Below are 21,692 nucleotides of genomic sequence, written 5' to 3'. Positions count from 1 at the left end.
ATGTGGCACAGTCTGACATGCATGACTGCCTCCATCATGTTGCTGGTTCACTGGATTGGATGAATGACACTTTGTAATGAGGGGTGTCAGTGATGGACCGAGGGTTGTCTGTCGTAGAGCGAGCAGTGTCTGTGATGGAATGCCTGCTGGGAGGGGAAAGGCATCCTCATGGGCATAGGTCAGCCACATCATCTCCTGTCAGCCAACATGGCCATGCCCCATCATGCTTCCATAGTGGAAGCATTTCCACTGCTCCGCCAGTGAGTGTGCTGTCCACACCCATCTGTGGCAGCCCATGGGGTTGTGGTCCTGGGTGTCCCCATGAAGGGAGCTCATCCAGTAGACATCAGTCATGTTCTGGTAGCAGCACTGCATCTGACCTTGGCATGGAAGTATCACCGCAACTCCTAGCAGAGCCAGTTCTCAAGGTCGGGATGACAACATTGAACTGCCACTTCTATAATACAAGACTCACACCTGTCTGGCATACCAAGACATAGAGCCAACACAGAGCTTGACTGTGTTCATGCAGACACTCACACCAATTTTATCTGGAGACCCCTACAGACACACACAACAGTTACTCATTTTGTCTCACTGGCCATTTGTTGGTTTATCCATGTTTGCCTTTTTTCTCTTTCTTACTCATGCACACTCACCAACCTTTTGTGTCAGCCTAGGCTTCCTGCCCCCCCCCCCAACACACACACACACACACACACACACACACAACACCCTGTGCAAGTGAAGATAACTGTGCCGTAACCCTGTTTTCTATCATTTGGATTCAGGGATACAAAAGCTTTGTGTCTGATGCTCAGGATGCATAGCTAACTTAGTACTTAGTATATCTGCATTTGTGGTGTAATTATACCTTTGATTTAAATTAGCCTTGGAAAGTTAGACAGCTGATAGCATCAAACTTTTCCAATGTTACAGTGAATGATCTTGTGAGGGCGGTGAAGTCAGAAACTGCAATGTGTATCATTACTTTCTAACTTATCTCTTTAATCATTTTCCTGGACAAACATATGGTGCTAAACTGAGGTTATGCAGTAATCATCAGTACTTTTGAGAGGTATGACTGCGTGAATCGTTGGTGCCTAAGGTCTACTACTTAGTAATGGACACATAAGTCAAATAAGTCTCTGCTGTCACATGTTAAGGTAAGTTCTGTACAGACCTCCCACCTTTTACTAGCTTACCAGACCAAGTAATGAAATACAAGGATATGCCACACAGTCATACTATTAAATAATACACTACAGGTTTAGAACTTACCTTGTAAATGCAGCAGCTAACACAGTTTTAGCTCAGAGCTGATGCTGTCTGATGCAAGCACTACACAGCTAATACATGGGGAGGTAGAGGTTGTATGAGTTGCCTGGCATCAATGCTAGTATGTGTATGATATGCTGATGTGCAAAGCTATGAAACGCATCATCATGGACCTAATAAACAAGGATACAGGGAATCTCCAAACTCTGGATCCTACACAGTTTGGTATTGTGAAGGGTAGATCATGCCTGCTTAACTTGGTCGACTTCTTTGTGTCAGTCACCAGAGCTGTGGATGAAGGCAAGGTGGTTCACACAGCCTACCTTGATCTGGCCAAGGCCTTTGATACCATTCTCCACTCAGGAATCATAGAAAAAACTCACTAAGCTAGTCATCAACCCCTATATCACTAGGTGGGTTGCAAACTGGCTCACAGATAGAACCCACAGTGTGAAAGTAGCTGACTCCAAGTCAGACTGTTGACTAGTCACGAGTGGAGTCCCACAGGGTTTGGTCCTGGGTCCTCTCCTGTTTGGTATCTACTTCTCTGAAGTCCATGCCAACACGAAGGGACTCTGGCTAACAAAGTACGCAGACGATTGCAAGCTGGGAGCTATTATTAACTCCCCAAGTGATGTTAACGTCCTACAGAAAGGCCTCAGTGAGACCAATGACTGGTGTCAGAACCATGGCCTTAAGATCAATGCCAAAAAATGTGTCATCATCCCCCTTGGGAAAAACCCAGTTCCCTTGAATTACCACATCGATGGTAGTCCACTGAACACAGAAGGCGTTATGAGATCTAAGAACACAGGTTGAAAGCAACCTCTCTTTTGACCACCACATTGACTTTGTGGTCAGAAAGCACTTCTGTGTGGCACATCTCATTACTAAGGGTTTTGCATCCAGGAAGAAAGAGGTCATTGTCTCCCTCTACTCTTCCCTCATTAGGCCAGTCATCGAGTACAATGCCCCATTTGGCATGTACCTCATTAGACACTTGCAACAACTGGAGAGGCCGCAAAAGTACCTCACAAAAAGGATCCTAGGCCTTAAACATTTGTCCTATATGGGCAGACTCAAAAAACTCCAACTATTCTCTGTCTCATATTGCCTACTTAGAGGCGATCTCTGCTTGACTTACAAAGCCATGTCTGACCCAGCTCGTTTAGAAATGCTACATCTAAATAAATCCCAATTCCTCCACACCACATGCTCCAGAGACCTTAACCTCATTACCACAATCAACAGAACATGCTGGAGGGACAGGTTCATAATCCAGAGACTGACCATGCTATGGAATAGACTTCCCATACATGTCAAGCAGGGCACCTCACTGGCCCTCTTCAACAGAAATCTTGATGAGTGGATGAGAAACCAAAAATTCACCCTGGGTATCACTCCAGTGGCTCTACTTGACAGAGGCACTAGGAACTAAGGTCAGGTGGCACAATGCCAGGATAATCCTATGGGCTAGGCTTGTAAAGGCTCCAGGGCCATTAGCCTAGTACACACCTATGAACCTATGTGAGTAGGAAGAAGGTTTTAGGCCCTAGATGGTGAGTGAGTGTGCAATGTATTGTTTCTTAGCCATTGCAAGGCCATACTGAACACACCTATGTCTGCCTACACCCACAGTAGCTGGTGATTCCCCCTGTGACTCCTCATCTACCTGTGGCTATGGTGACCTTGGCATTGGTAGTGGAATGTATGCCCCTTCCCCTTGCTGATCCTGATGAAGCTGTTTTCTCAGGAGGATTATGTAGTGTAGCATGACACATACTGTGAATATTTCTGCACATGTCCGTGGATTATACTGCAGGGCTCCCCCAGATGTATCAAGGCACTGGAACCATGACTTCAGCAGCCTAAACACCTGCTCCATGATATTTCTTGTTTGAGCGTGTGCCCCATTATAGCATTTTTCCATGGATGTGTGTGCATTTCTGATGGGTATCATCAATCACAGTTCCAGTGCATAGCGTGTATCCTCCAGTAAATGCCCCTGTGGTATATCCCCCCAGGAAACATCTGCTAGAGTTGTGAGGTGTGAGTCATGGTAACATACTTCAGGGTAGTGTGCTACATGGCAGAACTACTGTATATTTCTGGCCCTCTCCTCAGATGTATGGGGAAAATATATGTGGTCACTGGCATGTTGGAGCATAGCATTCGGGAACTGGTGATGGATCCTGGATGCTGATGCCTGTGACACCCCTAGCATGTCCTCTGTTGGTCTCTGAAAGATACGTGTAGCTAAGATTCTAAGAGCTGTACATACCTTTGTCTCCAGTGGAACAAGTTCCCTCTTGGTTGACTCTTGCTCTGAGCTGAGGACGGTAGAGGTCACAGAGTTCCTGTAGTGTGTCCCTGTCCCCCTTGTAGTGCTCCACAATTCCGATGCAGGTTGTGAAAAGTTAAACAGGTGCTGAAAATTGTTCTCCTTCTCAGCCTAGGCCTATTAGCAGCAGCAGCAGCATTGGCTTCAGCCTGTAGCACATACAAATGAAATAAAGCAGCTGTCCCTAACATTCTGTGTATGTAGACTCCTTTCCGTGTCTGTATTCGAAAAGGTTTGGAATCCACAGGATAAAGCAGCATGGAGTCTACAAAGATGCTTTATAGCTTGTTGAATAGCTAAACTTTGTTGGATTGGTTAATAAGCATGCAATTCAGCTGCTTATGCAGTAATAAGCATGCTGTGGTGGTGCACACTGCTACACAGCACTTACTGAATTTAAAACATTCCACAGGCATGTATGCATCATAGCATGCCATGCACATTGTGAAAAATGACCATGTAGGCTTTATTGGATCGCCCTGAAGGAGGGAATGTAGACAAGAGCATTAGTAATGTAGAACTTAAACAAATAGACATTGGAGTTCTGGATTATCTGCAAAGTGAAGGAGTTATTGTGGATAATCCAATGCATGTAATTTCACAGAATGCTGGAATTAGAGGTCCTCAGGTTAAGGAGCAATGGGTGGTGCAGGAGGCATCTGAAGAAGATTAGAAGACCAGTACGAAAGTCAAGCTGAAGTTGCACAGCAAGTGAAGGAGCTGGAAACAGTGGCAACTCTGATGCAGGTAATATTGCAGAGTGATGGGCCAAAGGACTCCTGTATGAAGAAGAAGCAGGGTGCATCTGAAGAGGCTATGTCACAGGAAGATTTTGTGGAACCTTCTGTATATTACTCACAGGAAATGGAGATTAAAGAAGATGTTCTTAATCCAAAAAAAACAAAAAACATCTCCCATGCACTATATACCTCAGCCTTCTATCACTGTGCTCTCTTACCCTTTGTCTCCACTTCCTCTCCTACCCTATACCTCATAATAAACTTCCCCAACCCATTCCCTTTCTCCACTATATACCACCTTTGACCTCTCCCACCTCACCTTCTTCTCTCTGTCCTCTCCCACCTCACCTTCTTCTTTCTGTCCTCTCCCACCTCACCTTCTTTTTTCTGTCCTCTCCCACCTCAACTTCTTCTTTCTGTCCTCTCCCACCTCACCTTCTTTCTGTCCTCTCTCACCTCTCCTTCTTCTCTCTGTCCTCTCCCACCTCACCTTCTTCTTTCTGTCCTCTCTCACCTCACCTTCTTCTTTCTGTTCTCTCTCACCTCACCTTCTTCTTTCTGTCCTCTCCCACCTCACCTTCTTCTCTCTGTCCTCTCCCACCTCACCTTCTTCTTTCTGTCTTCTCTCACCTCACCTTCTTCTCTCTGTCCTCTCCCACCTCACCTTCTTCTTTCTGTCCTCTCCCACCTCACCTTCTTCTCTCTGTCCTCTCCCACCTCACTTTCTTCTTTCTGTCCTCTCCCACCTCACCTTCTTCTCTCTGTCCTCTCCCACCTCACCTTCTTCTCTCTGTCCTCTCCTCATATTTCTAACTTTAAAAAAAAGCTTGTTTTTTATCTGTACATAAATGTATTACTTTTAATATGTTTAGACTACATGAATCTCACTTTTGTAAATCATTACCTAGGATTAGAAATGTTTTGTCTTTTTTTAACAAATTGTATATTATCTCCATATTTTTCACTGTTCTACTACTGTATTTACTTTTGTATAAATGTTGTAAAATTCTCTATATCCTGTGGAGCTTTTCTCCTCGGGCCTCCACTGAAAATGGGCTGTTCCAGGCCCAGTGGACCATCCCGGTCATCAAACTGTAATAAATAAATAAAAATAAATAATAAAAGAAAATGATTTAAGGGAAGACCTTCTTGATTTAATAGAAATGGATACACATATCAAGATAGATGAAAGAAATAGACTACAGAAAGTAAATAAGACATAAAATGTGAGAAGATTGTTAAAACAGATGAATACAGTAATCAGGATTATTAAGAGAAATTCATGTGATAAAAGAAATAAATAAAATATATTATTAAATAGCAGCTAAACTAATAACATATAAAGATCTACTACAAAAATGTGGAGTAACAAATGAATGAAAGGAGACAAGTAAAAATACCAAAATGAAGGCATTGAATAGAGAAAACTATAAAGTAATTAAGACAAGACGTATTATTGTTAGAATATAGAAACATGAACAGATCATCAAACATACTTAGTGAAATAGATGGGATAAAAGCAATGTGCAGTATCAAAACAGACCAAGATTTATCATATACTATTCCCAATACTGAGCTCAAAAATTCAGCCTAGGCACAAAAACTTAGAAGATATGCAGATAAATATAAAGAAAAAAAAAAGAAAGTAAGCAATACATCAGTGACTCAAAAAGATTCTATAGAGAAATGGGAAACAAAGAAAAATGTATAAAACTACCAGAGAAAAACAATAAGCAGGGACATTTTTTTGAGAAGCATTTATGAAGACCTGCTGAACATAATAAAAATACTGAATGGATTGAAGAATTAAAAAAAAACATAAGGAGCTCTAGTGAAGAGAATATGAAATGGGATGAAGTAAAGGGCACAGAAACTGAGATAAAATTAAGAAAAGCTCCTAAATGGAAAATCCCAAGCCCAGACACAGTACATAACTTCTGGTTAAAAGCATTAACATCTTTACACAAAGATTTAACCCTGAGTAAGAATTACTTATATGTACATCTCGAACAGACACTAGCCTGATTAACAATGGGAAAAACAATACTTCTCCTTAAGAGTGAACCTGCAAAACATCCTAACAACTGTACATCAATAATGTACCTTCTGACAATATATATACTATATATTGGAATTGTTAATGTCAAAAATAACTTCATGCATTACAATTCAGTAGACTAGAATAATCCTTTATTGTAACAAATACATGTATGTGGGAGACTAGGACGCGGTGGTGCAGAGGTAAACATTGTCGCCTCACAGCAAGAGGTTCTCCAGTTCAATTCTCGAATGGAGAGCCTTCTGTGAGGAGTCTGCATGCCCTCCCTGTAGTCAAGTGAGCTTTAAAGACACGCAGGTAGATTTGTGTGTGTGTGTGCCTTCTGTGAAGGTTGGCCATCCGGCTGGCAACTCAACACCGTAAAAACACCACTGCCAATTAATTTGTGGACCGGTGATCCGCTGTGGTGACTCCTAACTGGGAAAAGTTGAAAGACATTGCTTTACATGTATTTATTTATTTTATTCATTTATTTTACATTTGTTAACCAGGTTAGTCTGACTGAGCATTTGGCTCATTTTCAGCAGATCCCCGGGGGAAAAGCTCCTCAGTGAATAAAATTTAACAAAGTTCCATTACAGTCAGCAAAAAAGTTACTATCAGGTTACAATAGCACAAGAAATGATTAAAGAGCAACACGATTGGTTTTAGGTATAGACAGCATATATGGAATATTTGGATGGAGTTCAATAAAATTTAACAAAGAATCAGTTACAGTCAGCAAAATTTACAATTGGGTTATAATGGCATAGGAAATTAACATACCTGAGTTATTGTTGATAGGTTTAGAGAGGTTGTATACAGAAGTAGGAATGTAGATATAGGGTAGTAAAGAGGTGATGTCCAAGATGACAGACAGGTGGAAGTAGAAGATTTAATGGGAAACAGCGTGAATATAGTTTAGATGAGGCAGACAGGGAAGAAATATAGGAGAGGGAGGGAAAAAGAAAGAGTAGGAAGTGGAGGGAGCACAATGTTAGAAGTAAACATGGGGAAAGGAGTATAGGTGTAAGGGTAGTGGTTTCAGGAGGGATGACAACATTGGCAGGACCATTTTATTTTTAGGTATTTTCGGGGGGCTAATTTGAATTGCTTGATATGGTCAAGGGACTTTATTTCAAGGGGTAGTTGGTTCCAAGAAGTGGCTGGGTTGTACTTATAGAGTAGACATCCTATTTTAATTTTGGGTTTATAAATCTGCAATAGTCCTTGATCTGAGCTACAAAGTGACTTAGCTGGGGAGTATTTAGATATAATAGTAGAGAGGCTGGGGCAGTATGAGGGTAGATACAGGATGGAGTGGATAATTTGCAGCTGACAAAGTAGTATCAGGTGAGGGAACTCAAGCCAGTCCAATTGCTTAAGTGATAAGCAGTGATGAGACTTGTAGGATTGGTTGGCTGCGAATCTGGCCACCTTATTATAGGTAGATTCAAGTCTTGAAATGAGTGTAGAGTTGAGGTTAATGAATATGTGACAGGAGTATAGAAGTGTGGGAAGTAAAAAGCATGGGAGAGAGTAATTCTGGCTGTGTTAGTTAAGTATTTCTTATTACGGTAGAGGTGTCCAAGTTCCTGGTGTGTTTTTTTGATACTGTTTGTGACATGTAGATCAAACTTAAGTTGATCATCTATAGTGACTCCTTGCAATTTAGTGCTGGGTTCAGCTGTAATGATGGTGTTATTGCTTGATAAAATGTTAAATGTAGACTTAAGATTGGTGTGGTTTTTGGGGAGAAAGAGTAGGAGCTTGGTTTTCTTTGGATTTAGAATTAATTTGTTGTCATTAAGCTAAGTCTCAATGATGTTGAAGGATGCTTGGGTAGCAGAGTGGAGGTCAGATGGATTGTCTGCAATAGTGATGACAGTAGAGTCATCAGCATATTCCACAAGTGATGACTGGGCACAAGAGGTATATAGTAAGTTTGTGAAAATACTGAAGAGCAGTGGTCCAAGGATAGATCCCTGGGGGACACCCATTTGCACAGTGAGAAGAGGAAATAGAGCAGAGAGCCATTTTACTGATTGCTGGTGATTAGAGAGATAGCTGGAGAACCAGGAAATGGTAGGAGGGGAGAAGTTTAGATAAGTTATTTTTTCCAGGAGGAGAGGGTGGGAGACAGTGTCAAAAGCTTTAGAAAGGTCAAGGAACAGGCACGAGACAAGTTTATTATTGTCACCAGGCTAAGTTATCATGGCATTGTCTCCCTGAACACAATAAACTTCAATTTTTTATATTGTAAATGTTTCTGAGTAGAATATTTTGTATCTATTAAATTACAGCCACTGACCAATTAAAACTAAACACCATTGTATTATTTTGCATAGTATGAATCTGCAGACTCCTTATCTGTGTCTTGCTTTATTAGGTACAAGTTCTGATCTTCCACATTAGAACTTTCTACACTAGCAGTATCCATGTTGACAGTAAAAGAAAACTAAAGACAGGCCCAGTCTGTCAGGATCCATCTTGAAACAAGACAGTTCCAACAAGAGAAAATATTATGTTTACACTAAACATTTTCCCCATCTTACACTTCTCCCTTCACATAATTCATAAAAGTTTAGAGACTGCGGTGGTGGTGCTGCGGTAGCGTTGTCGCCTCACAGTAAGACGTCCTGTTCGATTCTCATCTAGAATGTCTTCTGTGTGGAGACATGCGTGAGTGGGCGTACCTTCATTCAAGGTTGTGCGTCAGGGCCAGCAACTCGGTACGTAAAAATCTACTGCCAATCATTAGCGGATCGGAGTTCCGCTGTGGCGACGCCTAAACAGGAAAAGCCGAAAGACACAGCAAAATATAGTCATTTAGAAGGAAAAAGTGCAATTATGGCAACAGAGCAAAAGGGTAACTGTTAAGAGAAAAAGTTTTAAAACATACTGTTATTTGTCTCTTTCTCCCATCTAGCAAGATGAATATGCTATTTGCTGAAGTGTTGGTAAGAAAAGGTCATTGAACCATGTTTATTAAAGATGGGCTTTATCTATGATAGATGTAGTTTGCTTATGAACTTGAATAACATCTGTTTTCTATACTTCTGAATAAAGAAAGCTAACTGCAGTTAAATGAAAGCTTGGTAAAAGGACGCACGGCTGAGTAAGAGTTAATTTACTGAGGCAAGCTGTGTGTCCTGGAAAATTCCAGCTATCACTGTTGAACTAAGTATTCTGTACCTTTTTGGACATTCTGTACTAACTGTGGTTTTGAGGTAAACATTCTACACTAGCTGTGGTTTTGAGGTAAAACATTCTTTTCTGAGGTAATTTGTGATCCTAGATGTTTTTCATAGCCAACTGCCAACTGTCAGAAATGTAACAAAAGCTATTTTGGCTAGTAACAGGAAAGTATAAAAGTTGATGTCAGTAAACAAGCTGATCAGATTGAGATCATCTTGGCCAACATGTTGCTGTAATCTGGTTAGCAGTTAATAAAACTTTCGTCACCTGAGGCAGATGTGACACGCTTGAATTTTTCTTCTGACATTTTGGTCCTTCGGACCAGAAACCTCTACGAAGATATGGATCAGGCTGACAGAGAGACCGAAAAACCTGCGCAGGTGAGGGTTTCTTATCTTAAGATTCCCTCGACGGAAAGCCCTCCGACTGATTTGTCATTGGAAAGAGGCCGGCCGCTCTCTGATCCCTATCTGAGGGACGGTTTCCGAACCAAAAAGGGGAAACGGAGTCTCATCTGGTTCAGGTAGGATGAAAACAATTTTCTTTTAATTTAATTTAACCTTGTCGGCAGGGGGTTTTATTTTTAGTTACGGGTGGGTAGGATTACTTGTTAAGATTATTTTGTTAGGATCCCCGTTAAGATAGCCCCATTTTGTAATAAGCCCTGTAAAAATAAATTGATGCAGTCCTAAAATATACAGTCATAAAATAAGAAATCTAGGAAAACATGGGTTCAAGTTGCTGCAAGTGTGAGAGAGATGCCTGTTTAAATGTTGATGCTAAGTATATGAAAACAAAAATAATGTTACATTTTTGAGAAAGTGGAAGTTGAAATATGGTTTTGATGGTACACTGAATAAGAATTGTGCAAAATTGATTAGAGATTTGAAAAGGGATGCAGGAACTAGAACTAAAAAGCAAAGACAACTGGGATTTCCCCAAGCACAAAATGGTTAGAAGAAGCAAATAAATGAGCTATAAAAGAAAAACAGTGTCAGGAAAAAGAGAAAATAAATCAAAAGGGATCACTGGTGCCAAGTGGAAAAGTAGCTTTATTTTTAGATAAGGAGGATGAGCACACAGTTTGTGCAGTACAAAGGCAGGCAACCGCCCCACCGTATGGTGAAATTGCTGCTGCCATACCGGGGGAACCTCCTCAATATCAGTCTGAAGATATGGGATCTGTACAGCAGGGTGGGTTATTAGCTGCTCAAGGAAATGTTGTGAGCCCTCCAATTTACCCACAAATTCCCGTAGTACCTAAAGTTGCTTTGCAACAGGTAGACCAACCTATGCAGTTAAGGTCAGGACCAGCAGGGCAAGGACGTTGGGCTATTAAACTTTCTGACCATTCAGAAGCTCTTCCCTTAATACAAGTTGCAAACCCACAAGCAGGAGATGTTGGACAAGAACCAACTATTTTAGTTTATCGTCCGTGGGCTAGAGAGGATATAAAACGAGCTACAGATGGTATTCCTCATCCCAAGGTTAATTTTCAAAAGTTTTCTGAGGACATAGTTGGTATGCATTTAAGTTATCATCTAAATGGTTTAGAAGTAGAACAAGTAGTGCGACAAATCTTAGGTCCAGATTGGCACTTGGTTTGTGGTACTTGGACATGTAAGGCAGATGACGGCACTACATTAAAGCATAATTCTGGGGTGTTAGATACTCAAGTCACTGATCTGTTAAAGAGAATTTCTGATAAGTGGCGTCCAAGAGCAGATTGGACAGTAATAAATCAGTGCCTCCAAAATGATGATGAATCTATAGATCACTATATTGTAAGCCTGACAGAAGTGTTCAATAACCATTGTGGAATGATGATTCCGCAGGATCAGACTAAGGATAGTCCATTTGAACAGCAATTAAAAAATGCTTTCCTTAAAGGTTGTAAGGCTCCGATAAGTAGTTTTATTACTAAGCACATGGTAGATCACAGAACATGTAGACTGCAGCCTTTATTTGAATATGCATGACATGCTGAGCGACATTTTAATCTAAAAAAGAAAAAGAAAGTACAAGTTTTGGCAGTAGGGGATGATGGTGGTATATTCTTAGTATAGGACCAAAGGGGGCAAGGGCACCGTGGTGGCGTAGAAAAATGTGGGGGCCCATAATGGGACATGTTAAATGAACCGGGTGGACATTCAGCCTATAGGGAAAGGTTAAAATGTGGAGAATGTTTTAAATGCGGTAGACGTGGGCACTTCGCTGCCGACTGTGAAGAGTGGCAACATCCCCCACAGCTTACGAACAAGGCTTGACTATATGATAGTAAAGAAAGGCGCCATCTTCATTATGGGGATAGTGAAGAGGCAGACACTCTCTACAATGAATGTCAGAACACTCTAATGGAAGGGCGGGATTGTGACTGTAAAGTCATAAACCTGGCAAATTTGGGTATTGTTATGCATCTAGATCAGAAACCCATGATAGAGTTTTTGGTTGAGGGACAAAAAGTGGAGTTTTTATGTGATTCAGGTGCATCACGTACACTTTTGGATCCAGCAGTTCTGCCTCCGAACTGCGAAACAGATGAGTTTCTCCTTGTAAAAGCGGCAAACGGGAAAATTTATAAGGAACCACTGTTTCATCCTCTACTGCTCACAGATCCGCAAACAAACCAAACTGTTAGGTGTAGGGTAATTATATCAAAAGTTTGTCCAGTTAATTTGCTGGGAAGAGATTTGATGCATGTGTTTGGAATAGCGGCAATTCCCACACCTAAGGGTATTGAGGCAAAAAGGTTAGCGGATGGCTTAGTAGTACAGGGAGTACAAGACTTGTTTTACTGGTATAGCCTAGACTTGATTTCAGATGGCCCGGGGAGGGTTGATACAGAGTTGATCAATCTAGCTCTAAGTAAATCTAGGAGCGGGTCACCGCAGGTTGCGGCGCACTTACATTGTACAATGTTCTATAAGGCCCTTGGTCCGGATAAAGAATTTGAAAAAGAATTCTTTAAGCACAAGTGTGCAAGGATAATTTTGAATGATATGTTTTGGGATACGCAAGGTAATACAGTAGTAACCTGTACTTTGACTAAGGAAATGAGTTCTTTATATCGCTCAAGTTATAGACCGCATGTTTCAGTTACTAAAGCAGTAAGGACACATTGGGTAGATTTGGCGAAAAAGGTAACAATTTGGGACACAATGTCTGAAAGTCAGTTAAAAGATCGACAGATCCAGGTACAAAGATTAAATTGGGTGACTTGGGCATGACCAAGCGTGCACTTCAGGGATGACAAAACAGAAAAGGCATGACAAATCCTCCTAACTCAAGAGGAAGATAGTGCGTTAAGTGCCTTGCCTGTAGATTTATGGTCAAAATGTAAAGGAGATGTGGGACTGATGAAAACAGCAGGTGAAGTTTGTATAACTGCAAAGTCAGGTTTTAGACCTCGTAAGCACCAATACCCGTTAAGTAAACAAGCGGAGGAAGGAATTAAACCAGTTATTGAACAGCTAAAACAGGTAGGAATTCTTGTTGAATGCCCAGATTCACCCTGCAATACTCCGTTGTTTCCTGTAAAGAAACCGGATGGGTCCTGGAGGTTGGTTCAGGATTTACAAGCAGTTAATTCAGCTGTGATCCCAAGAGCACCGGTGGTCCCTGACCCCTATACATTACTTAATGATTTATTACCTCAGCACAGATGTTTTTCTGTCATAGATATAAGCAATGCTTTTTTTCTCCATACCACTACACAAGGAGAGTAGATTTTGGTTTGCATTCACTTTCCAAGGTAAAAGATACACCTACACCAGATTGCCACAGGGCTATTGTGAGAGTCTGACAATATTCGCACAAGAAATGGCTGCGAATTTAGCTCAGTTTGTTCCCCCAGAGGGAAGCCAGGCTCTGTTGTATGTAGATGATATTTTATTGGCCTCACCCACGCAGGAAAGTTGTAAAAGGAATACCCTAGCCCTTCTTAGTTTTTTAGCTGAGCAAGGACATAATGTAAATAAAGAGAAGTTACAATTGTGGAAAGCACAAGTAAAGTACTTGGGTTACTTAGTCTCGCAGGAAGGTAGACAATTGGAAAATAAAAGAAAACAAGCAATTCTTGAAGCGCCTATGCCTACGACTAAGTGGAAGATGATGTCGTTTTTAGGTGTGACTAATTTTTGTAGAAGTTGGATTCCTAATTATGCTGAAGAAGTAGGGCCATTGACCGCACTGATCTATGACACTTCCATGGCAGCTAAAAGTAATATACAGTGGACAGATAAGGCAATACAAGCATTTAATAGAATTAAGCAATTGATAGCAGGATCCTCTGTTTTGGGTTTTCCAAACTATTCTAAGCAGTTTGTACAAATGGTTGATTGTAAGGGAGGATATATGACTTCGGTTCTGGTACAAGTACATGGTGATAAACAGAGACCGATAGTTTTTTATTCCTCCAGATTAGATCCTGTTGCAAGGGCATTGCCGCATTGTGTTCAAGCTGTAGTGGCAGCCGCCATGGCAGTGCAAGCCTCAGCATCATTAGTTTTGTTTCACCCATTAAAATTGCGAGTTCCACATTCAGTAGCTACTATACTTTTGCAAGATAAGATAACCTTTTTATCTCCTATTCGACATTTGTCATGTATGACAGTGCTGCTGACACAGCCACATATGACCATAGAAAGATGTACTACTCTTAATCCGGCGACACTTTTGCCGACTCCAGAAGAAGGTACTCCACACGTTTGTTTAGAGAGCATTCATGACAAAGTACTTCCCTGACCAGATTTAACGGATATTCCATTGGTAGATTCTGATCTTGTTTTGTTTGTAGACGGATCAGCAAAGAAGGACACTGTAGGAAGAACACTAGTAGGGTATGCTGTCATCACAGAAACTGAAGTTTTGGAAGCAAAAGGATTGTCAAATATTTATTCTGCCCAAGCAGCTGAGTTAGTGGCTTTGACTCGAGCTTGTACCTTAGGGGAGGGTAAAAAAGTGACAATTTATACAGATAGTCAGGACGCTTTCTCCACTGTGCATGTTTTCGCTCAACAATGGAAGAATAGAGGAATGGTTACTGCGACAGGCAAACCAATAAATCACAGAGATTTAATTTTACAGTTGTTAGATGCAGTGCAATTACCACTTCAGATAACGATATGTAAATGTTCCGCACATACTAACAAAAAATATCCTGCCTCCAGGGGAAATGCTCTTGCTGATATGGCTGCAAAAAAGGCAGCTCAAGAAAATGATTTGCTTTTACATGACAATGATTTAGAGCCCGGACACCTCTTAGACTTAGAGACACTAAAAGTAATGCAAACACTGACGACACAGAAGGAAAAATGTCGTTGGGTGAAATATGGTATTACCCAACAGGATGGGTTGTATAGGGCATCAGATGGCAAAATGGTATTACCCTCAAACTTTTTAAGGTATGCTGCATCGGTTAGCCATGGACCTGCCCATGTAGGAGTACAGACGATGATTCAAATAGTGTCTAAGGTGTTTTGGTGTAAGGGGTTTTCAACTTATGCAAAGCAATTCTGTTTATCTTGTTTATTGTGTGCAAAGTATCATGCTCAGGGGAGAGTTAAAAAATCTCAGCAGGCATTCCCTACCCCTCCATATCCATTCCTCACACTCTGTATGGACTTTATTGAGCTGACACCCTCAGAGGGAAAAAAAGTTTTGTCTAGTCATAATTGATGCTTTTTCTAAGTGGGTAGAAGCTTTTCCAGTAAAGCATCCTGATGCACACACAGTAGCTAAGCTTTTAACAACAGAAATAATTCCCCAATTTGGTTTACCAAGACGCATTTACAGTGATAATGGGTCTCATTTTGTTAACCAGATTGTTCAGAAGTTGGGTCAAGTGTTTCAAATTGATCTCAAGTACCATTGTGCTTACCATCCGCAGTCAGCTGGACTGGTGGAGAGACACAATGGTGTCCTGAAGAGTAAACTCCGCAAACTGATGGCAGAAAAGCATAGATCCTGGACTGCGTGCCTTCCATTGGCACTCCTGTACATGCGAATCTCACCCTCCTACAAAGGACTTACACCATTTGAACTTTTGTTTGGGAGACCATATTATGTCCTGCAGTGGCAAGGATTGTTGCCAGTGGAATGTGAGGGGGGGTGAGGATCTGGCGGATTATATGAAGAAGCTGCCAAATGTCAAGTCTCTTGTAACCAATGACTCCTTTGCAGATTCCAGAAGTGAAACCTTGTTAAGCGTGGCACCCGGGGACTGGGTGTGGATCCGAATTGTGAAGAGAAAGAACTGGTCATCCCCCAGGTGGGAAGGCCCATATCAGTACTTATCTCAACACCTACGGCTGTAAAGATCACTGAGAGGACTTTGTGGATTCATATTACCCACTGTAAAAAACTTAAGACTTTTCCTTCTACCATTGATGTTGGTCAGACTCCATTGGACCCCTGAACGCAAAGTCTGACTACAAAGGAAGGATGGCCATGTTCAACTGGTACTTGAACTGTTACGTGATGATGATTTTGGTGGCAAAAGTAAATATATCCATACGAGAAGGAACAGTTGTGAGAGAAAAAGGAATGGTGGTGCTGCAAGCACAAACAGGTGTTACTACTGTGTTCAAGGTAAAACTTTGTGAAGGAATTTTGGACTGTGCTAAATGGAACAATAATGATTTCTTGACTCGTGCAAAATATTTGTGCAATAGAGACTGTGCATCCTGGTCAAATGTTTGGTGGTCAACAGATGTGAATGGATGGGAAACAAGTGGTGTAGTGATACTGGAGAAAGATAAAAGCAGGCAACAAAGAATATGCAAGCTGAAGGTAATCTGACGTGTCTGTTAAAGTTATTCTTCAACAAAACCGAAGATAAATGCAAAGATGAAACCCAGCGTTTTCCAGTCATAAGCAAAGTTGAGAAACCGCCTACAGCAATCTCTTATCCAGGTTCATATATGTGCATTTCCAGAGATGGCACAGGAAAGAATTATGGCAATATGGGACAGAAATATTGCAATGTTACTGTGAATGGCAATGAGAATCCATTTCTGGAAAACCAAACTCATAGTTTGGCAGACGTATGGTGGTTATGTGGAGACAACAAACACAGATCAAGGCTTACGATTCCCTGGAAGGGAACTTGTGCACTTGCAAAGTTAATTCTGCCATTCTACATTTTCCCAGTTCCAGCAAGCAATTTTGTATGAGAACCTGAAATAAAGCCGAGGTGGTTGAATAAGAGAAAAAGAGAGGCACCGAAGCAATCCTTCGATAGCAGTGTCTACATCAATAGCATTGGCGTACCAAGAGGCGTGCCTGATGAATACAAAGCAATAAACCAAATAGCAGCTGGTTTTGCATCCATCTTTGTCTGGATTCAACCCAATAAGAATGTGGACTGGATCAACTACATTCACTATAACCAGCAGAGTTTTGTGAACTATACCAAAGATGCATTAAAAGGTATTGCTGAACAACTGGAGGCCACTTCGCAGGTGGCATGGCAGAATCAAATTGCGTTGGATATGCTCCTGGCCAAAGAAGGAGGAGTTTGCAGGATGTTTGGGACTTTCTGTTGTACATATATCCCGAATAACACTGCCCCTGATGGGAGCATCACTCGAGCTTTGAAAGGTTTGGAGATGTTATCCGAAGAATTGGCAGAAAACTCTGGGGTAAATAATCCCTTCACAGACTTTCTACAAGCGTGGCTTGGAAAATGGAGTCATCTCATCAGCAGTTTCCTGGTGTCCGTCGGAGTCACTGTGGCTATCATGGTGGTATGTGGTTGCTGTTGTATACCCTGTATCAGAGGTCTTCTACAAAGACTGGTTGATACTGCTGTTACGAAAATGATGTACCAGCAGTTGCAACAGACTGGTGAAAGTGAATGCATTGAAATGTGACTTTTGCAAATGTTTTGAAGTTTAAAAGTTTGTCTTGCAAATGAAGTAATGTATGCAAAGAAAAACTTAGTTTTTACCATATATTGCTGAAATAAAAAGACAAATAAAAGTGTTTTGAGGGGGGAAATGTTAAGAGAAAAAGTTTTAAAACATACTGTTATTTGTCTCTTTCTCCCATCTAGCAAGATGAATATGCTATTTCCTGAAGTGTTGGTAAGAAAAGATCATTGAACCATGTTTATTAAAGATGGGCTTTATCTATGATAGATGTAGTTTGCTTATGAACTTGAACAACATCTGTTTTCTATACTTCTGAATAAAGAAAGCTAACTGCAGTTAAATGAAAGCTTGGTAAAAGGACGCACGGCTGAGTAAGAGTTAATTTACTGAGGCAAGCTGTGTGTCCTGGAAAATTCCAGCTATCACTGTTGAACTAAGTATTCTGTACCTTTTTGGACATTCTGTACTCTGTGGTTTTGAGGTAAACATTCTAGACTATCTGTGGTTTTGAGGTAAAACATTCTTTTCTGAGGTAATTTGTGATCCTAGATGTTTTTCATAGCCAACTGTCAGAAATGTAACAAAAGCTATTTTGGCTAGTAACAGGAAAGTATAAAAGTTGATGTCAGTAAACAAGCTGATCAGATTGAGATCATCTTGGCCAACATGTTGCTGTAATCTGGTTAGCAGTTAATAAAACTTTCGTCACCTGAGGCAGATGTGACTCGCTTGAATTTTTCTTCTGACAGTAACAAAAGAAACTCATATGGAACAAAGAATCATTTGTTGCTAAATAAATATATAGCAGAGAATTGTAAAAGAAGAAGAATTTAAGTATGACATGAATAGATTACAAAAAAAAGCATTTGACAGCATCCGACATTCATGGATAAAGGAATACTTACAGATGTATGAAATACTTACATTAATGAATTACATTGCAGTGACCATGAATCAGTGGCAAACCAATTTGTAGTTGAGCCATGACAAAGAACAAATTATTATCCTAGGGATAAAAATTCAAAGGAGATACTCCAGGGTGATTCTTTTTCACCACTGCCTTTTTGGCTTGCCATTAACCCATTAAGCTGTTTGTTTAACAGATTAGGTTATGGTTGCAATTTGGTTACCAGAAAACAACCCTTTTTAAAGATTTCTCATCTATTTTTTGTGGATTACTTAAAACTGTATATTTCATCAGATGAGGATGTAAAATCACAAATGCAAATGGTTAAAGCTTTCTCAGATGATATAAGAACAACATTTGGTCTTGATAAATGTGCAAAAGTGATATTTAAAACCAAAAACTGCAACATCAACAAAATATCAGCCTGGGACAGGAATGTGATATAAATGAACTTGAGCAGGACAGCATACATAAATATATAGGAATAGATGAAGAATCAACCATAAAACTGGAATTTACTGGAGAAAATGGTAAAAGAACCAAGGTATTGGGAGCAAAAAATTAGAAAGAGAAAGGTAATAGAAAGGGAAGAGGCCAAGAATCTATTTGGACTGCAGGCTAGAGATTGCCTTCCCTGTCAAGGATTGATATCAGAGTACAGGCAAATAGGTTCATAGGTTGGCACTAGGCTATCGGCCCTAGGGCCTATACAAGCCTAGCCATAACAATTCCCTGGATATTTCTGCCCCAGAATATTTACTTCCCTGGTCCCCTATCTAGCAGGGCGACTGACGTGATCCCCGGGGTGAATTTCCTATCTCACATCCAATTGTCAAGGTTCCTTTTGAAGAGGGTCAAAGAGGTGCTCTGCTTGACATGTATGGGCAGTCTATTCCAAAGTATCAGGAGTCTCTGGGACAGGACCCTATCCCTCCAGCATGTTTTGTTCATTGTGATGACCAGGTTTAGATCCCTGGAGCATGTGGCTCTGAGGGATTGGGATTTCTTTAAGTGTAGTATGTCCAACAGCTCTGAGATTGACATGGCCTTGTATGTTAAGCAGAGATCGTCTCTGAATAGATAATATGCAACAGAGCTGGAGTTTTTTTTAGATGTTCAGCATATGGCATCTGCTTTAGGCCTGTGATTCTTTTAGTGAGGTATTTCTGCAGCCTTTCCAACTGTTTCAGATGTCTTGTGAGGTACACACCAAACGGGGCATTGTACTCTTTAATGAGTCTAATGAGGGATGAGTACAGTGGGGCAATGACCTCTTTTTTTCTGGATGAAAAGCCCTTAGTGGTGCCACATAGAAGGATTTCCTGACTCTTGTGGCAATGTGGTTATCGAAAGTGAGGCCACTGTCCACCTGTGTCCCTAAGTCCCTTATCACACTTTCAGTGTTTAGTGTAATGCCACTTATGTGGTAATTCATGGTACATGTTTTTCCCAAAGGGGATAACTATACATTTCTTAGCATTGAGCTTGTGCCCATGGCTCTGGCACCAAGCATCTGTCTCTGTAAGGCCCTTTTCTAGAATATCCACATAATTTGGGGATTCAATAATGGCTCCCAGTTTGCAGTCATCTGTGAACTTTGTTAGCCAGAGTCACTTAGTGTCGGCCTGTACTTCAGAGAAGTAGATGCCAAACAAGACCGGTCCCAGGACTGACCCCTGAGGTACTCCACTTGTCACTTGTCTGGAGCTGGATTTGGAGTCTGCTACTTTTACAGTGTGGGTTCTGTCAGTAAGCCAGTTGGCAACCTATCAAGTGATGTAGGGGTTAATGCCCAGCTTAGTAAGTTTACCTATGATTCCAGAGTGGGGGATGGTGTTGAAGGCCTTGGAGAGGTCCAGATAGGCTGTATGGACCACTTTACCCTCATCCACGGCTCTGGAGACTGATTCAAGGAAGTCAATCAGGTTGAGGTGACAAGATCGGCCCTTTGCGAAACCACACTGGGTGGGGTCCAGAGTCTGAAGGTTGCCAATGTCTTTGTTTATAAGTTCCATGATAATGCGTTCCATGGCTTTGCAGATCAGGCTTGTCAGACTGATGGGACAATAGTTCCCGGGATCCAAGGTGGATTCTCCCCTTGTGGAGTGGGATAACTGTTAGCTGTACGCCACTCATTGGGCATGAAGCCTGAGGTGAAGTTATGATTAAACATGACACTTAGGTGAGGTGCCAGTTCATTTTGTAGCTCATGTAGTACACAGCCCGGGATGTCATCTGGTCCCATGGATGCTGTATTCTTAGCTTTGGAGAGTGCATTTTTTACCTGTGTGGTTGTGATTACTGGAATTTGGCAATTTTTTGGTACTGAGATGGGCCCTTTAGGGGGTGAGAGGGGGATGAAGTTGGCACTGAATCGATCTGCCAGGATATTGGCAATATCCTTGGGAGCAGTATATTTAGTGCCATTCTGTTGTAGCTCAGAGCAGATCTGAGCATTGCCATTTAGATTCTTGACATAACTATAGAAAGCCTTGTGGTTGTCCTTAGAATCTTTGGCAATTTTATTTTCGTAACTAGTTTTGGAGGATTTTATGAGGGGTCTCAGCTTCTTACTGAGGCTGGTAAAGGAGTTTTTTTGTATCCTGGGATTTTCCTCTTTTCTGCAACAGTTTCTTTCTTCTGTTATATAGTTTGTTTATGGCAGGGGACCACCAGATTGGCTTCATTATTTTGGAGGAGAGCATCTTGGTTCTATTTGGAATGGCACTATTTATGCATGAGTGGATGTGCTCATACAGTGCCTTAGTGTAGGATTCAGCAGTCAAACTTTCAGTTCCTGTTTTCATGGGTTTCCCTGCTGGGGGATGGGGTGGAATGTGGACGCCAAGGATGATTAGCTTATGGTCAGACCTGACCGACGAGGGGGTGACCACTGGTGTGGAGCATCGATCTCCCATGTTGGTAATGACCAGGTCAAGGATATTTGAGCCCCTGGTGGGACTATTGATTAGTTGATCCAGGGCATTGGAATTTATGAATTCCTAGAACCATTGGGCAAAGGTGTTGGTACCAAAGTAGTTTTCCCAATTAATGGCAGGGTAGTTAAAATTACCCAGTATTAGGGTGTTTGGATTTATCTTAATATTTTCCAGTATGTTTAGAAAGGTGTAGTGAGAATCTTGGGGCATGGTGGGGGATCTGTAGCAAGCTACAATTTGGATTGCATTCTTACCTAGTGTTAGTTGCACCTGTAGTATTTTAGATGCATTGTGTTGGGCAACTAGCCTGGAGGTGTGAATATCCTTGGTGAATATGGACACTCCACCATCTTTAGTGTTTCGGTCCTGGTTTGGTGGCC

Source organism: Protopterus annectens, chromosome 4.part0 (genome assembly GCF_019279795.1).
Source record: "Protopterus annectens isolate FY-2018-M chromosome 4.part0, PAN1.0, whole genome shotgun sequence".
Classification (NCBI taxonomy): Eukaryota; Metazoa; Chordata; order Ceratodontiformes; family Protopteridae; genus Protopterus; species Protopterus annectens.
The sequence above is the reverse complement of the archived record's forward strand: the minus strand, read 5'-3'. Positions refer to the sequence as shown.